This window comes from Sinohyriopsis cumingii, chromosome 3 (genome assembly GCF_028554795.1).
Source record: "Sinohyriopsis cumingii isolate HCF-2022 chromosome 3, ASM2855479v2, whole genome shotgun sequence".
In the NCBI taxonomy this organism is placed as follows: domain Eukaryota; kingdom Metazoa; phylum Mollusca; class Bivalvia; order Unionida; family Unionidae; genus Sinohyriopsis; species Sinohyriopsis cumingii.
In genome coordinates, this window is record NC_142963.1 from 47,154,697 (window position 1) to 47,177,129 (window position 22,433).

General features: G+C 37.4%; 1 protein-coding gene across 2 annotated transcripts in view; it reads right to left on the reverse strand.

Moving 5' to 3' along the window:
* The window catches only part of LOC149802800 (serine/threonine-protein kinase SBK1-like), an 84,321-nt gene that overhangs the window by 17,691 nt on the left and 44,197 nt on the right, over positions 1 to 22,433 (reverse strand). The window lies entirely within an intron of this gene.

Consider the following 22,433-nt stretch of genomic DNA (forward strand, 5'->3'; position numbering starts at 1 on the left):
TTATACGATAAATAAGAAAAATAACCTTTAATGACAGAAAAGTAAACGTGTTTTTCTATACAGAAAAGTAAAGAATACTATAATCATTGGAACAGAGATACTTCATGGGAAATTCCATATCAAATGAATCAAAGAACTTAGCTTGTGAATGAATTTGACTTTTCTGATGCTGTATTTTAAACACTTTACAGGTCTAATACAACCGCTGGCAAAATAACCTTACTGGCCGCTAATATCTATTTGAACGAGATTTATTTAATTTCTTTTTTGAGCAGTCAAAAGTCAGGGCACATTTTTAAATTACATGTCTTTATAAGCAAAAGAAAAGCTGAGCATAATACCGATCCTTTATCTTCCCATTTAATTTTCGTTAATTGTTAGGTTGGTTGTAATGGGTTCAATATGGCCGGCAAATTATTTGGTGGAAGAAGAATGGGGACAAAACAAATTTCTAGAAGAACCAACGACCCACAAGAAGCTTTTTCACTTACCCACGCTAGCGAGCAGGTGACTCAACCCCACGCGAACTTAAGTGAGATGTCAGTTATCTGTAAACCCAAGCCTTAGAACCCTCGACCACCCGGGGCAACCACCCCGTCGCAAGTGCGCAGGTCAAAAGCGCGCCGACAAAAGCGCGCAGCGAAATATGCTCATCAAATGCGCGCCGTCAAAAGCGCGCAGCATGAACTATAAGCCTGTAATCTTATTATGACTTTGATTAATAAATGTCTCATTTCGAATGAAATAAAGTAATAGTCTGAATCACTGTTTCCAGTGAGCAGACATCAAAGTGTGTACACTCTTAATATTGTGTAAAAATAAAGTAATAGTTTGAATCACTGTTTCCAGTGAGCAGACATCAAAGTGTGTACACTCTTAATATTGTGTAGAAATAAAGTAATAGTTTGAATCACTGTTTCCAGTTAGCAGACATCAAAGTGTGTACACTCTTAATATTGTGTAGAAATAAAGTAATAGTCTGAATCACTGTTTCCAGTTAGCAGACATCAAAGTGCATCGTGGAGATGCTATAATGTGATTGTAAATGGCGAATTAAGGTGATCGCTGTGGACACATACACAGTGCTTTCTGAGCATAACCATGCTCCAAATCCGGAGAGCAACGAAGCGAAGAATATTGTAGCAGATGCAGACAGCAGACAGCGAATATACGGCTTCACAGATGTTTTTAATGAGTTGGTATATAGCAGACCTTCGGAACGTACACCAATCAATGGTTACTGGGAAGACAACTACTTGGGAAAACGAAGAAGAAACCGTCGAGGAAATCCGAGATTTCCTGTAAATTTGTGGAACATGCGAGACCGTGTAAATGACAGTTTACCACACACTAATAATTCGGTTGAGGCATGGCATCAGTCATTTCAACAGACAGTAAACTGTCATCATCTGTCTGTCTACAAGGTGGTTGACCACTTTCGCAAGGAGCAAGATCATGCTGAGATTATGATCGAACGATATCAAGCAGAATTTCGACAGCCTCAGGCATCGAAATCAAAGTACGTCAGACTTAATCGACACCTGCTAGCTTTGGTTCCAAAATACGGTAACGGACCATTGATCGAATATCTGCGCGGAATCGCACATAACGTGGCTATTTGAAAAATGATAGACATAAGAAAATGAAAATTACATTAATTTTTATAATTGTTTTGCCTTGTTTGTTTGTCTTGGTTATGCACATAATTGATAGAAATAATACACGGAAAGTCATATTAATAATATTAAACATTTTTAAATAGTGAATATTTGCTTATTTACTTGACATAAATTTTATAATGTATGCCTTGCGCGCTTTTGTCGGCACGCATTTGTTGGCACGCTTTTGATCTGCGCGCTAACGACGGGATACCCCTGGAGCCCCTATCATGATTTGATTCATAGTTGTGTTATTAAATTTGCGCCTAATTTGTTTTTACTTGATATATTCCTTGCGGTAGGGGTCCATATTAAAGTGCTGTAAAAAAATGAGAATAGAAACTTACTTGAAAACTAGTGAAGTTTGTATACGCTTTTTTTTTGGGGGGGGGGGGGCGGATTAGCAAAGGTCGTACATGCTTAAATTTCTTTTGATTGTGAAGGTCGTATACAGTTATTTTTTACTGTGACGGTCGTAGGCGCTTATTATCTAAATTAATGAAGGACGCTTACTCTTGGTTTTGAAAATTAATGAATATCATATGTGCAAATTTGTTACGGTCTTATCCATTTCAGTTAGTTATTTTAGAAATATGTAAAGTGCGTATCCCTCAGTTGGGTAATTTATTGAAGGCCGTATAATCTAACGTTTTTAGGTAGCGATGGGTTTATTTTTACCGTTTGGTTGATATAGTTACCGTCTAAGGTAAACAAAGGAAACGGTAAGGCACTCGGATGACTGGTTAGTTGAAGGAAACCGGAAGGCACTCTGATGGCTAGTTAGTTGAAGAAAATGGGAATACAGTCTGACTGTTGGTTAGCTGAAGGTAACGGGAATATGCTCGGATGACTGGTTCGTTGAAGGAAACGGGACAATACTCTGATGGCGGGTTAGTTGTAGGAAACAGGCATACCCGCTGATTGTTGGTTAGTTGAAGGAAACTGGAATACTGTTGACCCTTATTTTTCATGTTCGTCAACATAATTTGTGTGTGTTTATGTGTGTGTGCTTCTAATTTTTACGTAGATCTAACAATTGTACAGTCATATCGCTTCGATGTCTGTAGTGTGGCAGTTTATAGTGATGTCTGGCATTGGGGCATCATGCCACAGACTTGTAGCATAGTGTCCCACGCAGTCACATTATCTTGACACCAGGCCGACCAGTCCTAACCCTAGCCTCTTAATGATGAGCGCCTCGTCTTTGATATCACTCGGCCGGGGTTCGAACCCGCGACCTCCTGCATCCGAGGCGGACGCTCGAACCACTTGGCCACAGGTAAAGTTCTGAGAAAAATGACTCATGGTTTCGCATATTATTTGGTAGAAGCGTGAAAGCGTGATGACGTAGCCAATGTGTTGAGTAACTTTCACAATATTAAATTAATTAAAATTTGAGAGATTGTTAATTAGAAAACGTCTAAAACACGTATCTACACTAACCATTGGCATGTAATTCCAAGGCGTAAAAAGCACTCAAGAAGTGGTGTAATCAAGATTAGCTGGCCATTAACTGATGCCGGTAATCAGTGTGCTTTCAAATTAATTTCAGTATTGATTGAGGGCTTACAAGATTGCAGTAAGGTTGCAGACTCAAACGAGAAAAGCATATTATAAACGGTACTTGCAATCGAATAATAATTCGGGGTGTAAAAAGGCACGATTAACTGCCAGAAGTTATTTCATTCAAGGAATCAGGTATGTGCACCTTAATCTTGACTTTTATATCCGCTCTTTTATACATATATGTGTGTAGGCATATCCTTTTGAATGTGGATATGTGAGAAAGCTTGCCGGTAGCTTCTCGTGGGTCGGTGGTTCTTTCCGGGGTTTTCCCGGGTTCTTCCTCCACCATTAATACTGGCCGCCATGTATAGCATATCTTGTGCTGAAAAATGGCGCTAAATCCTATAACAACGACAACAACATATCCTTTTGTTAGTTTATTTGGTTATCTTTCTTTGCTTGTGAGTTTTGTGTGGGGGATGCCTTTTGTAAAATATTGTAGTAAGGAGTCGGATTTATATCAAGAAGCTTATCAAAGACATTATTGTTACATCACATGTATATTTTACAGATTCCAACCATCAATGATTCACTCATCGACCATGTATGTATTTTCAGGACAGAGTCTTCGTCTTGTAATTCTGTAAGTACTATCGAGTTAGATATCGTGTTCACAATGTTTTGAAATAGAAAATAGGCAGAATTATAATGAAAATAATACTGTAAAGTATTTTGATTTTTAAAATTATTACGAGGTCTTTGGTAAAATTGGTAAATGCAGCGATACATATAACTGAAGAAAGAATAATTAGATTCCAATAGGATATTTCAAGCTATTTAAATATTTCGACATTTCTCTTTAATATTTAATATTCTTGACACATGTAGGAAACAGCTAAAACATCGGGGAAACAATAACGAATACAAATTACCATGTTCCTTTTATCATCCACATGCAATTGTTTTTATATTTTTTTCTCGTACTGCAGACAGGTCCGTGACATAACTTTTATATGGCATTGTTGATTGGCATTGTAATCTGCCGTACGAATCATCAAATGCACTTGACATTGGCAGATTGGAACCCATCTAAAAAGCAACACACCACAATTATGCAATCTTAAACTTTTAAGCAATAAACAAATAAGATGTTTCCAATACCGATATTTAATGACGTAACGCATTATAAACACAGCGAGAGATAAAACATGACATTCAACACGGCTTTCAGGTAAGCCACTTGGAAACTCTTGAAATAATGAAAAGAAGGGTTGCAAATACATCCACTAATTTAAATAAGCCAGTTTTTAGTACCACAAAATGCCCTTAAATCTACAGTACTATATAATTAGGCTTGTGTTGAAACTGATTTGACATGCGTGCGGCTCATCGACTCCAACCATAAATGCTAAGCGTCTCCTTGTTTGACAATTTACTTTTTCCGTATGAGGGCATGAAATTTCACTACGGAAGGCAATTTACGACATATGAAAAACGTTTTTTAAACAAGCATACAACGAGATATGAAGTCTTTTGAACGAATTTGTTTCCTCCTTTTAACCCCTTCTTCACTTTAGATGAACTCATTTGAACCATTTAAAATTCGTTCAGTTACTTACAATCTCTTTCGAACTAGTTTCGAACTGGTTTGAACGAGTTTCCAAGTCGTTGGAACAAATTTGGATTTAAAAGTTGTTTAAACCACTTTAAAACGTAATTTCACAAGGTTTAAACTCATCCCAACTCGTTAAAACTCTTTTTCAAAGAGCTCCAAATCTTTGCAGTGTCTTTATTTGATGTCCGTACAATCAACCCCTAAGCAAAGTAATGTCGAAATTATTATTCATGGTACCACTTTTGAAAATCTCTACAAGCACTGATGGTTTATAAGAAAGAAGAAAACATCAGCTCTGAACAAGTGATGTCATTTCAAAGGTGGATATTGACCCAAGAAAAACGTCGGCAATAATGTATCGAATATCTTTGAATTTCTCCATATGTAATCAACTAATTTGAAAGCATCATAATGCTCCAAAATGATCAGTAATTGACGAAAACATACGAGGTTACAATATTTTGAAGAGGTTCACTGAAATTAGCATATGCTCGACGGTAAAGATTTATGAGAAATCGTGGTTAAACAGAGCTTTTATAAACTTTACTTAGGTCTTTGAGAATGCGCCAGCACTTTTGCATGAGAAAAAAAATTAGAGAGTAGAGCTTTGTTAAAATGCGCAATTAGCGTGTTATCTAGATTTTCATATTAATTTGTAACAACCATAAAATTCAAAAGAATGTTACTTGAATCGAGTCAATATTGAACAAGTTTTCCTGTGTCACTAATTATCTTTGAAGACATACAATAAACCTCGAATCGAGTCAATGTGATTAACTTTACTCCGCGTCAGTGTGCATGTGTAATGACGTACCTTACACCCACCCTACCCACTCATGTGAAATTCGTAGTGCTCTGTAACGGGGTGTGTATAAATTAATTTAAATTTATTTTGATAACTCGCAAACTTCCATAACTGTATAGAAGTTGATTCTTAGAATAAACATAGGAAAACTCTATTCACTTCAAGCCAGAATGGCCGTGAATTTCAGAACCTTTAATGGGATTAGGAATAAAAACAATGTATTGAGTTGTTCTGGATATATGCAATGTGATAACTGTATCATTATCACATGTAATAACTTTCCTCGTCGTAATTTCTTATTCATAGAAAGAACATGTGAAACAAGAACTTTGCAGCATGTACGTGTATTTGCTTTGTGTAAATGCCATTGATAAGATCTGATCATGAATTGACAACTGTTTGGACAATATGCACCAGTTCATTAAAGGTGACAAAATTAGCCCCATAGCTCTTATTCATAAACCCAAGCAAAATTAAACAACAGTGATTCACGTTTCCGACAACGGTTCTACGAGCTGAGTCGATTCTTCAATTAGGGATAACAACTTCTTTTGTAAAATAATCTGCAATCATGACATCTTGAGGTATCTAGGAATATCATTTAATTTAAAGAAACTTTGAACGAACATTTTAGAGGGTGGATTAACGTCGCATACACACCTGAAATTGTATGGCCTCTCTTTTACATTGTTCCGTAACTGTTTTCTCAAAATGTCGATGTAAAGTCAGAACTGATCCATGTCATGGAGTTAACGCTGAGACGTTTTGATCACATTTTTCTATTCAAAATCACCTTTCCTTTCAACAAACCGTAGCCAAATCCTAGTTCATTTTTTTGTAAGGTAAGATTTTAATTTGGCCTCCTCTTCCTCAAAATGAGACAAAACAGCAGAATATTTAAACACATTGCATACATAACCATTCATATAATATATGCGTTGCACATCACGGTTAATTATTTATTGTCGAAATAAATTCAGTAAACTTCTAACTCTACTATCACCTTATGTATGCTAGTTCATTGTTCACAATATACGCTACGACTATTCATTATCTTTTGTTTGTTTTGATTTTAATCTGCGATATTGAAATTAGTCAGATGCCTTGGTTGATATGTATGGTTTAAGTAATACGAATCGATTCAGTACAAATACTTATATTACCCCTTCCTAACCAAATGAACTTTGATCTAACAAAACAAGATCTCATATACTTTTATGCATGTGTCAAATACAGTACTTCCTAATCAAATGAACTTTGATCTAACAAAACAAGATCTCATATACTTGTATACTTGTGTCAAATACAGTACTTCCTAATCAAATGAACTTTGATCTAACAAAACAAGATCTCATATACTTGTATACTTGTGTCAAATACAGTACTTCCTAATCAAATGAACTTTGATCTAACAAAACAAGATCTCATATACTTGTATACTTGTGTCAAATACAGTACTTCCTAATCAAATGAACTTTGATCTAACAAAACAAGATCTCATATACTTGTATACTTGTGTCAAATACAGTACTTCCTAATCAAATGAACATTGATCTAACAAAACAAGATCTCATATACTTGTATACTTGTGTCAAATACAGTACTTCCTAATCAAATGAACTTTGATCTAACAAAACAAGATCTCATATACTTGTATACTTGTGTCAAATACAGTACTTCCTAATCAAATGAACTTTGATCTAACAAAACAAGATCTCATATACTTGTATACTTGTGTCAAATACAGTACTTCCTAATCAAATGAACTTTGATCTAACAAAACAAGATCAAGAGTTAGATTGGCCATTAAGGAAGAATAACGTTCTAATTAAGCATCTTAAGTACGTTGCTAAATTAAGGCAACAAAAATAGATGACATATATCATGGTTTCCGGGACAACCATTCTAAATCAAAGGCTCATTATAAACTTTCCTTTTGAAATGTTTGTAACAACAAGATGATATCTCATTTAATACGTTATGTGGACTATATAAATAGGTCTTTCCTACGGAATAAAATGCAGGCAAAAACCTTTTTAAAAAGTCTAAGCTCTCAAATAAAATCGGTTTCACATGTATGTGTCTCTACAACTCATATCTGTACTTCTAACTCTCCTGACTAAAGTATATTGAATGATTCAGCTATTACTGTAAGCAACTTCATTTTTATATTGACTACTCATTTGAGTTGTCCAACATGATGAAATTCTTACCAACACCAATGCATTTGATTTATTATGCAAAGCAAATATTTTACTACTGGAGTGTGCTCACCTGGGCAAAAAGTGCACAATGATTCTTGCCATACAAAATGTATACAACGTGCTCACGGTCACTCCCTGTATTGGCATTTTCAAGTCTAAATAGGTATTAGAACTACGTGACCCATTGGAAATTGAAAGACTGGTTAGTCAATACTTTGGATGCGATAGTTAGAAATTTTCGTGTCGCTCCTTTCCTCATTCGATGATTAGAAAGTATCAGATGTATATTTGCCTTGTAATCATTTAAATGCTACGTTACTCTGAAGAGAAGATTTAATAAATAAACAAAACAATTACATTCTTATCTCATGCTATTGGCAGTCACTCAAGTCACTGATTAATATTTAGTTCTTCTATTGTGTGATAGATAACCCTCGTTTCTTGGCTCAGTATCCCTATTTTGAAACTGTTTTGCTTCAAATTAATATTGTTCCATTAACAAAATCTGTATCAATGTGATACATGTAATCTCTGGAGGATGTTTCCTCCTTTTCAACAAGTTATTATCTCAGAATTGTAGAACTCTAGAAAAATTTCGATAATCTTACCACATCCCCTTAGTCCATCTCCACATGCTTTTGATTCATTAAACAGAATCAAAGCGAACAAGACATATATTTCGCTAACGTGATACATAATCTCAACAGACCCTATCCCGAATATTGAAAATATTTCAAGATATGAATTGTAAAAAAAAAGATCCGTTCATTAAACTTTCATGGCTACAAATAATGGAAGATAAACCAATATTACCTCATGCGAATTCCAGTCTGTACCTACAAGTAGCAAAACGCGTACATGACGTCAACAATATGTAACGATCATATATGGTCAATGGTCCTAGCGCTAGCAGATGCATAGTTCTACTTCTGCAAGACGATTCATAGACCGAGCCATAGGGCGAATAAAGCTGCATATCTAGTTCAATATTCTTCTGCCGGTAAATTTAACCAGCCTAAACTTTGATCACGTGGCCTGTGATTGTCAACTGCGTTTAATTCAGAACTTTTAGTTTTACAGTACAAAGGGTTAACAAAGTAGCAACACTCGAAACCCAAACCTACATTGGAGAGCCTGCTTATTCAATTGCTGCTCGAGCCACCTGAGTGAACACCTGAGTTTTAACAGAGCATGGCCCTAGAGTATTGCTCAGGTAAGGGGTAGATTCGTAAATTTGCCACTGTATTCTTAAGTCCGTGAAGTGAATTTCTCACCTACGAATATTTAAAGATAGGGATATATTTCTGTATAAGATATTTTCGGACTTGTTTTGTTCTTGACGCTAATATCCCATATATTCCTCTCAATGTTAATGTACAATATTCGTACACTGAGATGCAAAACTTCGGACAAGATGCAGAGTGTTTATGCATGTGTTAACATTTCACGACAGTAGTGAATAGTGACACCCTAGCGTCAATGGGACTTACCATTAAAAACCACCCTGGGACACTCTAGCGTCTATGTAAATTTAACATGGACGAAAAACCCTGGGACAATATAGCGTCAAGGGAATTTAACATGGGAATAAATCGTGGGACTGTCTAGCGTCAAGGGGAATTTAACATATGGAAATTGAACATGGTGGGTCTGTATAGCGTCAAGGGGAATTGAACATGGTGGGATTGTCTAGGGACAATGATGGTAGAGGGTCAAACACAACAGAGACAGAGACATACATACACTGGTACAAGCGCGAGATTTTTATATAAAGCATTACCAAGACCTGAAATCTTGCTGGGGTGTTCAAAAATTTGCATAATTAATTGTAATGATGCTATAAATAGCTATAATCAAGGAAATGCTCAACGACAAAATGGATGTGACTAAAAGTAACGCTAAAATGACGAAATTGTCCCAGAATTTAAAGAAAAATAAACATATCCCCGAAAATTAAGTTACAATGGTTTAGACTAAAATGGATAAAATTAGTAACTACTTACAATATCAACTTGTGTGACGATCGTGGATAAACACCCATGTATCTATTTATAGCTATAATCAGCTAAAATTCATATGAAATCCCACTATCTATTTATACTACAACTTGTGGGTTATTCCTTTGGAAAAACCCACAAGCTTTTTATAGCCTCAGCTTGAGTGACGTTCCTGTTTATGAACTCTAGTACATATGTATAGCTACAACCTGTGGAAAACCCCAAGTCCATATTTATAGTATCAAAATTTCCAGCGTCAGTGACGTCACTGGCATAAAAGGCAACAGTGCTGCAAGTGGCTGACCTGAATACGCGCTACTGTAGGTAGGTAGGTAGAATGTATTTGATAGGGATAAAGGGAGTTTTATAGGGACAAACAGAGACCAATACACACACACACACACACACACACACACACGCACACCACAGACGGAAGAAGAAAAACAAACCCAAAATATACTATTCACACAGGGAAGAGGAAAAACCCAACAAATATACTATCCAGACGTTCTTACACACACACACACACACACACACAAACAACAGATCGAAGAATAAAACCAAAATTAAAATATAGTATCCATACAAATGTATGCTAACGCGTACAAACCCCAAATATACTATCCATACAAACGTACGCGAACGCATACAAACCCCAAATATACTATCCACACAACGTCGCTAACGCATACAAACCCCAAATATACTATTCACACAAACGTACGCGAACGCATACAAACCCCAAATATACTATCCATACAAACGTACGCGAACGCATACAAACCCCAAATATACTATCCACACAACGTCTCTAACGCATACAAACCCCAAATATACTATCCACACAACCGTACGCGAACGCATACAAACCCCAAATATACTATCAACACAGAAGGGAGATAATACAAACCCCAAATATACTATCCACACAAACGTACGCGAACGCATACAAACCCCAAATATACTATCCACACAACGTCGCTAACGCATACAAACCCCAAATATATTATCCACACTCGGGAGGAAGAAGAAAAAAACAACCAAATATACGATCTACACAACGTACGCGAACACACACACACACACACAAACACACGCACACCACAGAGGGAAGAAGAAGAAAACCATTATACACTATCCACACGGAGTGAAGAAATAGACCTTTATATATACTATCAACAGAGAGTGAAGAAAATAACCCATTATATTCCATCAACACAGAGTGAAGAAGAAAAAGTTTTTGGAAAGCACCTAAGCCCTCACCTGCAATTGCCAACTCTGCCAAACACCTACACCCCCACCCCCCACCCCACCCCCAACACTACAAAACCCATTTAACCCGTTATCTTATGGCATCAGTGTGTGATTTAGGAAACATCAAGACACAAAATGATGGATGAATAGACTGACTATTGTTTACCGACTTGCATGTCTAAAGAGCGTGAGTGAAGGAAAACATCCTTCCATTTCAATTCTAACTAAAACATGATCCAGAGGGATAGAGAGAGGTGAAAGAGCACAATTTCATAAAGTGTGAGTAAAAACAAAACACGCCATCCTTATTATACAATGTCAAGACCAAGAGATACTTACGTTTTCTTTCTGGTCTATTCTCTTTTAGAAGGTAGTATGAAATTTCACATCAGGGCCAACGCATCGGCTCACATTGTCAATTTTTCCATTTCCATGTCTTCACTGGCACAAGTTCTTCCTCATCTTCAATTTCTTCTTCTTCTGAATCCCTCTTCTCTTTTTCGTCTTGTCTCTGTCTCTTCTCTTTTCTCTTAGGGCACTCTGAATCCCAGTGTCCTTTCTCCTAACAACGATATTAGGTATCTTGACTTTTGTCTCTCTTTCTTAGACGAAGCAGGTATTCCGGAGACAAATACCCATTTACTTTTGCAAATATAGCAAACTTCATCAGCACTTACACACTTTCGTATGACTCTCATCAAATCAACGACCAAAAAAGTAAGCTTGTTTGCCACTTTCGCCTGTGAATTATGCTTTCGTATGACTTTTAGCATATATTTGACCAGCAGGTCGATCTGTGCTGACTCTTCCATCTTCTTGATCGTTTGAGAGTGGAATGAATACTCTGACGCTAAGACACTCTCCTTATATACAGGGACCTGCTGCGTATGAAACCTAGTTAAATGTAATTTTGCAATAAGATGAAACGATTTCATTGAGAAAGTAAAAGGCAATGACGTGCCGTGTCGCCTCACACAAGACCTGAAGTGTTAGCTCAGATCCGTGTCAGCGATTTCGAAGACGACATAACTGAGCTTTAATCAATGTTCTCCATTTATGCCACAAAATCACGAGTCCTGATTCACGCCAAAATGAAATTTCGTTCGGTCCATAAAAAATAGTATCACATCTGAGACACGCAAAAACGAACTTCCAGAAAACTGAGAACGACGGCTTACACCTACAACGTGAAATGTATGAGTTCAAGTAGTGCGTAAAACTTAGTCAAATTAAATTTTTATAGTCAAGACGAAACGATTTCTTTTCGAAGAAGAAAGCAGACACCAAGCGACAATGGCGATTAGTGTCACACAACACTTTTCAAAATGTGCATTATTAGAGGTTTGTTCTTGCGATCTGCACGGTTAAATTAAATGTTGATGTATTTTGCAATAAGACGGACACAATTTCCATGGGATCGCCCATGGTACCATTGTTCGTGCATTAGTTTAATTTTTTTAAATATTTTTTTTATATAAATCGCCTATAGGATAGACCCAGTAAAGCATGGCCATTCTCGTCACTGTGTGAATAGCTACTCAAGTCAATTCGAAGTGAACGCGGTAAGAAAATAAGTATAGCCAATGAAATGGCTTACAACGGGTGATGCATTGTTTTGTTCTAGGACTGTGTGGCATAATAATCCCTACGCTCTTGCGTTGTTACCATTACAGTGCAGACAGACTGGAATGTGAACTTACAAGCCCTCTTTGTGTATTGTACCATTTCTTCTTACCACATCAAAATACTGAGCGTCACAGTATTGGTTCGCGTTTTCAAGCTGACCATTTTTTATATCTTACTTAAACATTTTAACATAAACACTCACACTTACATCGGTAGAGTCAGTACAGACGTGTTACAGTATTGAGGGGCATGTTAGCTTTTTTTTTCTTCAAACTAATAAATTTGGGGTTTGTATGAAGTAAAGAACCGAAAGTACAGTGAACCTCAAGGATGATGACCCAATCTGTCTGTCTATTGATGCGTGTATTTATTTAAGAAGAAATATGACCTCTAAAACACAAAGAGATACGGCAAGCATGATTAGAATGAACATAACGATGTTTTCCTTCACGCCCGTGTAATTTAGAGTTTCAATCCTCTTTCAAGACAAACTTGGTCTCCTTTTGTAGGGCTTGAAATAAAAAAAAAACTGAAAAATCTTAAGCACTTTGCTATAGATAATTTCATCAACAGACTAAACAACATAAATACCGTTACAACACTAGAAAGCCTTAAATCTTCTATCAAAAGGAAATGTATCAAAAAATTAAAGATTAACGATAACTAACCAATTAAACCGAATTTAACAAAGGCGATGACATGTGAAGAAATGTCTCTCACTTTGGAAAGGTAGGCGAATGTAATCTGTCATGCACCATCAACTTGAAAAAAATTATAAACAGAGAGAAATCTAAATTCAAAATTCAGTTGTTTTTTTTTTTTTTCAAAATTGTTTCGTTTCTTTTTTCTTTTTTGGAACAAATCTAAGTACTAATATAGAGTGGAAATGGGAAAATGCACATAAAAGCTTTGATATTTCTGAAAAAATGAGGGGATATTCCTAATGTTCATAATCACCTATATATGCTTGGACTTGTCTGTGACGTATCCACAAAACATGATGTACATATTTCTGGTCAAGCTGCAAGTGTGTGCGTGTTTTGGAAAATGGTAAAAATTGGATATACAATTTTCTCGTGACACTTATAAAGTGAAGAGTCTGTGCAAGTGTCAAAAGCCAAAGTTATATAAGTTTTGTATTTTGTACGGCTTGTAAAGATTTCCACTTTAGAAAATGTGAAGTATCACAAGTTATTATCACAAACAGAAGTGGAACATAGGGGCTTGCAAGAAAGAAAATAACCCAGACAGTTGGTGTCATCAAGAGTGCTAGAGACGGTACCCGAACTTGCTTGCTTGCTTACTTGAATTAAAGTCATTTTCGCTCCAATGGAGCATGTATCACTGGTTTAATCACGCACCGCGTGATTTTTAATTACTCCTGGGGAAGGAAAGAGAGTCTCATCCCCCAGGCTTTTATGTACTCACAGACTACTTTTAAATTTAGCCACTCAGGTGTAGGACTAACTAGTCCTTAACAAGCTGACGGAAAGGCTTTAAACATGAGTGGGAATAGTCTCACCACACACACATTTTTCTTAGTTGGTTTGAAATGCCTCAAGTGTCAACCCAAGCAGTATGTAAAGCCCGACCGACTGGTCGGTAGCGATGACGTCACATTAGGACACATGGGCGTGTGGCAGGTGGAAATCGTTCCACATTCTGCCACGTGTACGATGTTCGAGCGTGGTAAAGGAGGAAAAAAGGTGCTCAGCAAGCCAGCGATGGATGTTAAGTACTCCCCAAAACGCTAGTCCGTACTTATTTCAAATCAAGTCCCGTTTTTGCTAATGGACAATAAAAAGTACCAATAATGTGTTTTCCACCTGTGCAATTAGTTCAAATCTAACGAGTCTGTTAAATTTCCTACTTCCTAACGTATCTATCTAATATTAGTACTTAGTATACATAAAAATAACCATACTGGTCTTATTTAAATTAATGTCTAAGCGACATATACAAGTTTTGTCACTGTTAGGTTTAACAAGTTAAGTTTGTTGTGGTGTTCCAATGGGTCAAGTTTGTTTCGAGAATAGTTTAGTCAAGGAGGGATACCAAGCCAAATATGGTTCCCTATTTAATAAAAGGCAATCTTTTGGAGCCCTAAAAAGGGCTGTTTTTTCTGCTAGAAGGTACCACGTCTCTCTTTCGCCCACACGATCTTTCCCGCACTCCTAGTCTCATGATTCTTGATATCAGGAAATGCGTAGCCATGATGGGCGACAATGTAAGCAGCAGCTTCTACAAGTTGACTGATGGGGTATCCAGTGTAGGCTTGTCTGTAGAATTGGGGGGAGAACTCTGACCCCAAATCCCCATTGAGAAGGTCTTGGTTTAAAGGTGTCTAGAGATTTGCAAGCAACGTATTGTATGGCTCTTATACACTGTCTTGCTTTGTTGACGTCATACAATGCTTGATCTAGCCCCATTTCGGTGTACTTCTCAACTAGTGTCAGCGTCTCCCTCCTCCTCCTCAACCGCCTCTATTTCCTCTTCTGGTTCTGATACTAATTCTTCAGTTGAGGTAGATAGTTTCAAATCCGCTGCTATGGTGTCTGTCGCTGTTATTGTTATTGTGGTTGTTATTTCAGCTGGGATTGCCTGTAGTATCGGAGTGAGAGAAGAACGTAGTGCCTCCGATAATTGAGTCTGAGTTTGCCATTCCTTTTGTCTAACATAATTGGCCCTTTGTTCTGCCACCACTCTTTCCGGGGTGGGTTGTTTGTTAGGTATAGTCGGCTGATAAGACCAGTATGGTTATTTTTATGTATACTAAGTACTAATATTAGATAGATACGTTAGGAAGTAGGAAATTTAACAGACTCGTTAGATTTGAACTAATTGTACAGGTGGAAAACACATTATTGGTACTTTTTATTGTCCATTAGCAAAAACGGGACTTGATTTGAAATAAGTACGGGCTAGCGTTTTGGGGAGTACTTAACATCCATCGCTGGCTGCTGAGCACCTTTTTTCCTCCTTTACCACGCTCGGACATCGTATACGTGGCAGAATGTGGAACGATTTCCACCTGCCACTCGCCCATGTGTCCTAATGTGACGTCATCGCTACCGACCAATCGTAGCGGGCTTTACATACTGCTTGGGTTGACACTTGAGGCATTTCAAACCAACTAAGAAAAATGAGTGTGTGGTGAGACTATTCCCACTCATGTTTAAAGCCTTTCCGTCAGGTTATTAAGGACTAGTTAGTCCTACACCTGAGTGGCTAAATTTAAAAGTAGTCTGTGAGTACATAAAAGCCTGGGGGATGAGGCTCTCTTTCCTTCCCCAGGAGTAATTAAAAATCACGCGGTGCGTGATTAAACCAGTGATACATGCTCCATTGGAGCGAAAATGACTTTAATTCAAGTAAGCAAGCAAGCAAGTTCGGGTACCGTCTCTAGCACTCTTGATGACACCAACTGTCTGGGTTATTTTCTTTCTTGCAAGCCCCTATGTTCCACTTCTGTTTGTGATAATAACTTGTGATACTTCACATTTTCTAAAGTGGAAATCTTTACAAGCCGTACAAAATACAAAACTTATATAACTTTGGCTTTTGACATTTGCACAGACTCTTCACTTTATAAGTGTCACGAGAAAATTGTATATCCAATTTTTACCATTTTCCAAAACACGCACACACTTGCAGCTTGACCAGAGATATGTACATCATGTTTTGTGGATAAGTCACAGACAAGTCCAAGCATATATAGGTGATTATGAACATTAGGAATATCCCCTCATTTTTTCAGAAATATCAAAGCTTTTATGTGCATTTTCCCTTTTCCACTCTATATTAGTACTTAGATTTGTTCCAAAAAAGAAAAAAGAAACGAAACAATTTTGAAAAAAAAAACAACTGAATTTTGAATTTAGATTTCTCTCTGTTTATAATTTTTTTCAAGTTGATGGTGCATGACAGATTACATTCGCCTACCTTTCCAAAGTGAGAGACATTTCTTCACATGTCATCGCCTTTGTTAAATTCGGTTTAATTGGTTAGTTATCGTTAATCTTTAATTTTTTGATACATTTCCTTTTGATAGAAGATTTAAGGCTTTCTAGTGTTGTAACGGTATTTATGTTGTTTAGTCTGTTGATGAAATTATCTATAGCAAAGTGCTTAAGATTTTTCAGTTTTTTTTTATTTCAAGCCCTACAAAAGGAGACCAAGTTTGTCTTGAAAGAGGATTGAAACTCTAAATTACACGGGCGTGAAGGAAAACATCGTTATGTTCATTCTAATCATGCTTGCCGTATCTCTTTGTGTTTTAGAGGTCATATTTCTTCTTAAATAAATACACTCATCAATAGACAGACAGATTGGGTCATCATCCTTGAGGTTCACTGTACTTTCGGTTCTTTACTTCATACAAACCCCAAATTTATTAGTTTGAAGAAAAAAAAAGCTAACATGCCCCTCAATACTGTAACACGTCTGTACTGACTCTACCGATGTAAGTGTGAGTGTTTATGTTAAAATGTTTAAGTAAGATATAAAAAATGGTCAGCTTGAAAACGCGAACTAATACTGTGACGCTCAGTATTTTGATGTGGTAAGAAGAAATGGTACAATACACAAAGAGGGCTTGTAAGTTCACATTCCAGTCTGTCTGCACTGTAATGGTAACAACGCAAGAGCGTAGGGATTATTATGCCACACAGTCCTAGAACAAAACAATGCATCACCCGTTGTAAGCCATTTCATTGGCTATACTTATTTTCTTACCGCGTTCACTTCGAATTGACTTGAGTAGCTATTCACACAGTGACGAGAATGGCCATGCTTTACTGGGTCTATCCTATAGGCGATTTATATAAAAAAAATATTTAAAAAAATTAAACTAATGCACGAACAATGGTACCATGGGCGATCCCATGGAAATTGTGTCCGTCTTATTGCAAAATACATCAACATTTAATTTAACCGTGCAGATCGCTAGAACAAACCTCTAATAATGCACATTTTGAAAAGTGTTGTGTGACACTGATCGCCATTGTCGCTTGGTGTCTGCTTTCTTCTTCGAAAAGAAATCGTTTCGTCTTGACTATAAAAATTTAATTTGACTAAGTTTTACGCACTACTTGAACTCATACATTTCACGTTGTAGGTGTAAGCCGTCGTTCTCAGTCTTCTGGAAGTTCGTTTTTGCGTTTCTCAGATGTGATACTATTTTTTATGGACCGAACGAAATTTCTTTTGGCGTGAATCAGGACTCGTGATTTTGTGGCATAAATGGAGAACATTGATTAAAGCTCAGTTATGTCGTCTTCGAAATCGCTGACACGGATCTGAGCTAACACTTCAGGTCTTGTGTGAGGCGACACGGCACGTCATTGCCTTTTACTTTCTCAATGAAACCGTTTCATCTTATTGCAAAATTACATTTGACTAGGTTTCATACGCAGCAGGTCCCTGTATATAAGGAGAGTGTCTTAGCGTCAGAGTATTCATTCCACTCTCAAACGATCAAGAAGATGGAAGAGTCAGCACAGATCGACCTGCTGGTCAAATATATGCTAAAAGTCATACGAAAGCATAATTCACAGGCGAAAGTGGCAAACAAACTTACTCTTTTGGTCGTTGATTTGTTGAGAGTCATACGAAAGTGTGTAAGTGCTGATGAAGTTTGCTATATCTGCAAAAGTAAATGGGTATTTGTCTCCGGAATACCTGCTTCGTCTAAGAAAGAGAGACAAAAGTCAAGATACCTAATATCGTTGTCAGGAGAAAGGACACTGGGATTCAGAGTGCCCTAAGAGAAAAGAGAAGAAACAGAGACAAGACGAAGAAGAGAAGAGGGATTCAGAAGAAGAAGAAATTGAAGATGAGGAAGAACTTGTGCCAGTGAAGACATGGAAATGGAAAAATTGACAATGTGAGCCGATGCGTTGGCCCTGATGTGAAATTTCATACTACCTTCTAAAAGAGAATAGACCAGAAAGAAAACGTAAGTATCTCTTGGTCTTGACATTGTATAATAAGGATGGCGTGTTTTGTTTTTACTCACACTTTATGAAATTGTGCTCTTTCACCTCTCTCTATCCCTCTGGGTCGTGTTTTAGTTAGAATTGAAATGGAAGGATGTTTTCCTTCACGCACGCTCTTTAGGCATGCAAGTCGGTAAACAATAGTCAGTCTATTCATCCATCATTTTGTGTCTTGATGTTTCCTAAATCACACACTGATGCCATAAGATAACGGGTTAAATGGGTTTTGTAGTGTTGGGGGTGGGGTGGGGGGTGGGGGTGTAGGTGTTTGGCAGAGTTGGCAATTGCAGGTGAGGGCTTAGGTGCTTTCCAAAAACTTTTTCTTCTTCACTCTGTGTTGATGGAATATAATGGGTTATTTTCTTCACTCTCTGTTGATAGTATATATAAAGGGTTATTTCTTCACTCCGTGTGGATAGTGTATAATGGTTTTCTTCTTCTTCCCTCTGTGGTGTGCGTGTGTGTGTGTGTGTGTGTGTGTGTTCGCGTACGTTGTGTAGATCGTATATTTGGTTGTTTTTTTCTTCTTCCTCCCGAGTGCGGATAGTATATTTGGGGTTTGTATGCCTTAGCGACGTTGTGTGGATAGTATATTTGGGCTTTTTATGCGTTAGCGACGTTGTGTGGATAGTATATTTGGGGTTTATACGCGTTAGCGACGTTGTGTGGATAGTATATTTGGGGTTTGTATGCGTTCGCGTACGTTTGCATGGATAGTATATTTGGGGTTTGTATGCGTTCGCGTACGTTTGTGTGGATAGTATATTTGGGGTTTGTATTATCTCCCTTCTGTGTTGATAGTATATTTGGGGTTTGTATGCGTTCGCGTACGTTTATGTGGATAGTATATTTGGGGTTTGTATGCGTTCGCGTACGTTTGTGTGAGTAGTATATTTGGAGTTTGTATGCCTTAGCGACGTTGTGTGGATAGTATATTTGGGGTTTGTATGCGTTCGCGTACGTTTGTATGGATAGTATATTTGGGGTTTGTACGCGTTAGCGTACGTTTGTATGGATACTATATTTTAAGTTTGGTTTTATTCTTCGATCTGTTGTGTGTGTATGTGTGTGTGTGTGTGTGTGTGTGTGTGTGTGTGTGTGTGTGTGTAAGAACGTCTGGATAGTATATTTGTTGGGTTTTTCCTCTTCCCTGTGTGAATAGTATATTTTGGGTTTGTTTTTTCTTCTTCCGTCTGTGGTGTGCGTGTGTGTGTGTGTGTGTGTGTGTGTGTGTGTGTGTGTGTGTGTGTGTGTGTGTGTGTTGGTCTCTGTTTGTCGCTATAAAACTCCCTTTATCCCTATCAAATACATTCTACCTACCTACCTACAGTAGCGCTTATTCAGGTCAGCCACTTGCAACACTGTTGCCATTTATCCCATAGTTTCCAGTACAGTGACGTCACTGACGCTGGAAATTTTGATACTATAAATATGGACTTGGGGTTTTCCACAGGTTGTAGCTATACATATGTACTAGAGTTCATAAACAGGAACGTCACTCAAGCTGAGGCTATTAAAAGCTTGTGGGTTTTTCCAAAGGAATAACCCACAAGTTGTAGTATAAATAGATAGTGGGATTTCATATGAATTTTAGCTGATTATAGCTATAAATAGATACATGGGTGTTTATCCACGATCGTCACACAAGTTGATATTGTAAGTAGTTACTAATTTTATCCATTTTAGTCTAAACCATTGTAACTTAATTTTCGGGGATATGTTTATTTTCCTTTAAATTCTGGGACAATTTCGTCATTTTAGCGTTACTTTTAGTCACATCCATTTTGTCGTTGAGCATTTCCTTGATTATAGCTATTTATAGCATCATTACAATTATGCAAATTTTTGAACACCCCAGCAAGATTTCAGGTCTTGGTAATGCTTTATATATAAATCTCACGCTTGTACTAGTGTATGTATGTCTCTGTCTCTGTTGTGTTTGACCCTCTACCATCATTGTCCCTAGACAATCCCACCATGTTCAATTCCCCTTGACGCTATACAGACCCACCATGTTCAATTTCCATATGTTAAATTCCCCTTGACGCTAGACAGTCCCACGATTTATTCCCATGTTAAATTCCCTTGACGCTATATTGTCCCAGGGTTTTTCGTCCATGTTAAATTTACATAGACGCTAGAGTGTCCCAGGGTGGTTAATGTTAAATTTCCATTGACGCTAGAGTGTCCCAGGGTGGTTTTTAATGGTAAGTCCCATTGACGCTAGGGTGTCCCTATTCACTACTCACGACACTACAGAAAAATTAAATCAATATGGTTGAAACTAAAAGGAATGTTAAAAAAAACCATGTAAAAGTGAAGAATTGCATAAAGCTTTTAGGACGATAAGCCCTTCCAAAAAATGTAAACATTAAGTGCCACAAAATAAACCTTTAAAGGCAAAGGTGTTAAAATATATGAATCGAAATGGAATTAGTCACCAGTAGCAGAATAAATCCAGTTTGTTTTAAATACAGCCCCGACCGTTACCTCGATAATTACCATCTCATCCACAAAAACAATATTCAGTGTAACATTTTCTGGACCTGTGACCGCTGGTAAATCGCTCACTATTGAGATCGCAGTTACAACGTTGCGAGTTTATTACGGTTGATCAAATATCTTATATGGTGGTGTTCTGCTCTCGAACAGCTCATTTGTGTTTTCAGTAGGCACTTGGGCCACCTAGAATACTACTGAACTTCCCTTTAGGGTGAGACATAGAATCGATCAGTGAAGAAGTTCGATGAAGAATCACTTTAAAGACGGGCAAAAACTGTACAATTTCCTTACGTGCCATTGGAACCATGCTCAGATTGCAAAGTCGTCATTAAGATTTGTTTTAGGTCGGCATGGCAACATACCAGGTGATAAACGATTTTGTATTGTGCCTTATTTAACTGTGACGCCATCAATTGTATTTATGAAAGATGGATTGTAGTGTAGTTAGTCAGAGCTACATACTATTGGGATTTCACCAACGGTCGAATCCGGGGGATTTAATATCGATTACGTCCCAAGCGCACGTATCTCTTCAATACCATAATAACTGGCTAACACATATTCTTCTATTAGTGGATCAAGACGGACAAGTTGTTGATATGTGCAGTGGAATATTATACAACTGCTTATCAGAGATCGACGTGGTGTTTAATAATAATAATAATAACAATGTCTTACGTTGACGTGTGCAACCCGTTAGTGTTTTTAGTGCGAGAAAACTAACTTGACATAATAGGGAACTCGCCTATGTGATATTGTTCATTAGCTATGTTTGGGAGCATCAAAAGCACTCACAGCCCTATCATCGCGCGCTCCACCCATCACTAAGCAAGCAGCAATGCGAATTATGGATAGCACTAACAGTGCTACTGTGGCTCAGTTAAAACAAATGGGCTCGCAGGCGGCTCAGGAGCGTCGAGATTGATTACAAAGATAAGTAACAGGATCAACATGAAATGAAGTTATGTTGCAAAAACAGAATCAATACAATCTGCAGTTAGTAAAGTCATTAATGAAGCCGCTCATCAACGACTAGCATATTCAGTGCTTTCAGATTTATAAATGGGTAGTAGACTTAGGGGTGGTGGGGTAAATGTATACAGGAAAATCAATCACGTATTGTTTTGCCATGACTCTGTTCAAAGATGTATTTGATCCAGTATTTAACACGGGATGGCCTGTGTTAGTGGATCAAAGCAAAAGGAATTTTCTCTATTAGTCGTATCCAAGTGGGGATCCCAATCAATTAAATAGCGAATTGATAGTGCAA